Below are 2,522 nucleotides of genomic sequence, written 5' to 3'. Positions count from 1 at the left end.
CATTTTTAGTGAGTTCTTCCTCCTTATAATGATCTACCTAATGAAAGCATGTTCATGCCTCATGCCCAAGTAGCCACCTTTTAGATAGCCAATTTCTGATTTGTTCACTCTGATCAAACCAGTACTCTGATGAAACAAGTGCATCCTTTTTGCTAAAGGCTCTTCTCTTCAACTTGAAACTTTGAGTGTCTGCATAGTCAAGCAAAGTTTAGTCTAGAACAAGCCATCTCTTCTCAATTTCTTGTTAGAGACTTCCATCAATCTTTTCTTCTCTGGAAAACCCACTATGTTTTGATTGTTGCTTCCCCCCCCCCATCACCCCCTAGTGACATTTTATTTTGGATTTTGATGATGTTTGAAGTTGTCAGCTGCTTCTAGGACATTGTGGTGATATTGTTATTGTAGATTTAAAAAAAAACCTTTCTTTCCTCTAACATGTGTATGATAGTCTGTGTAATCATTTGAGTGTTGCTGTTGGTTGGATGTTATGATAGCTGTTGATGGTAGCTGTCTAATTCTGGGAAGATGGAGTATGTAGGCACTGTAGTCAGTGTATGGCGGGGTCTGCAATGAGTATAGTGCAGGAACAGACCTCTGAAGGGTCTGGTGAATTATTGCCTTTCTCTGATGTTTCCTGGCAGAAAAGTTCTTTTTGTCTCTTCCCATGTATCCAGTGAACTTACTGAATAACTGAGTTTCTAGGTGCCTGACTCTGTGCAGTTCAGGGGCTTTCTATCAATTAGAGTTTCTCTACTGTTCAGTGATTCCCTGCATAATTGTGTCTTTGGGGGAACTCTGTTGGGCAGTGAAAAGGAACTGCCAAACCAAAGGCAAATAGATGGAATCTACCAGCCACTCCATGGAAGAAAGATAGGTAACCTTCACAGCCTCCCAGAACATGCCACATGACCAGCTGTGAGTCAACTCCGGCCCAATAGCACATAACACCACTGCACCTTTAAGTTTTTCACCTGTGGCCGAAGGTAGGTGCATTTCACACCTATTGGGCTGGCATTGGGAATGGTCAGTGAGGTGGAGCACCAGGAGCCTACCAACTACTAGGCTGTGTGCTGGCAGTGGGTATAGCCTGGGCTTTGCACCACATAGGTAGACAGTGTCTGCCCGTGTCTGTGGATCACACTGCAGCAGTCCCAGGTGAAGTCAGGAGGTGTAGCTTTTGTACCAGGGTGCTGCTCTTCATATAATATACAAATTTTTACCCCTTGCACATATACTGGCCTCCAACACTAATTTAAGAATGACTTTATTAAGATCTCATTCCTATATCCATCCACATGGAGCTTCTTCTCTCAGGCTCAAGATGGTGGTTGGCCTGCTTGTTGTGAAGGAAGGGTCTTGTCGAGCAGCTTGTCTTACCCATTTCAATGTAGGTTCACTCAGCTGATTGTCCAAGAGCAACAGGGGACAGTGAGGAGGTAAGGCCTTGTTCTCCCTGGGGCTTTTCAAGTACTGGCAGGTTTGGTCCTCCTTTATTCCTCTCTTTTCTTTTTGTGAGACTTGATCCCAGCTGGCCTAGTATATGGTATTATTGTGTGTGCCTGTTTGTTTGGTCTTTACCCATATTTTCACTCTCCTTTGTGTCCACCTTAGTTCTCAGTAATTTTCCCCTGACTGCAGAGTACTCAATTTACTGTCCATGAGTGGACTTCACTGTCCTTTTGTATCTCTATGGGAAGAAGGCAGGCTTGTTGATCTGACTAGTTCACTCTCACATCAGAAGTTCTCCTCTAGGTTCTCTTCTGCATTCAGCTTGAATTTATGGCAATTTCCTGTCAATAGAGTGATACAGCAAACAAACACTGCTGTGGAATTGATTCCAGCTCATAGTTGTTCTCCATCATTTCCAAAGCTGTACATCTTTACAGAAGACTGCACATCCTTCTCCCTAGGTGAAGCTGATAGATTCAAACCACCAAGCTTTCTGTCATCAGACCAACAAGTTTTGAACTACACCACCAAGACCTCTTCTAAGAAACAGACACCGAAAAGCCAAAGTCACTACTGTCATATTGGTTCCAACTCTTAGCAGCCCTCCACTGCAAGTCTGAAAATCTTCAGGGGAGATTGCCCATCTTCTGAGTGGCTGGTGGATTTGAACTCCTGACCTTTCAGTTATCAACCCTCAGTGTTATGCATAGGTTTTGAATGCATTGTTGATTTCATGAAGGAAAGAATTTTCCCATCTTTGACAGCAGATGGCGCATAAGTGCAAAGAAAAGTTAAAGCTGGACCAGATTGGCCAACAGATGTCACTACAGATCCCTGGGGCAAAACCCAAGGTTGTGATCCTTATCTGATTCTTGAGCATGATGATTGGGTGTTCGTGGTTTTGTACGACATGTATAAACCTTGTTATGACATGAGCACATTACCTGTCTGATGTGAAAACCAAAACCAAAAGAAAAGAAAAGATTGTTGAAGGGCTAAACTCTTGGCAGGTGTCTGGGATAGAATCCTGAGCAAATATCTCAAGAATTCAAAAGTAAATTATGTTTAACCGG

The sequence above is a fragment of the Elephantulus edwardii genome, unplaced genomic scaffold, assembly GCF_000299155.1.
Source record: "Elephantulus edwardii isolate Elephantulus edwardi_28Jun2011 unplaced genomic scaffold, EleEdw1.0 scaffold00044, whole genome shotgun sequence".
Classification (NCBI taxonomy): domain Eukaryota; kingdom Metazoa; phylum Chordata; class Mammalia; order Macroscelidea; family Macroscelididae; genus Elephantulus; species Elephantulus edwardii.
Note: the sequence above shows the minus strand (reverse complement) of the source record.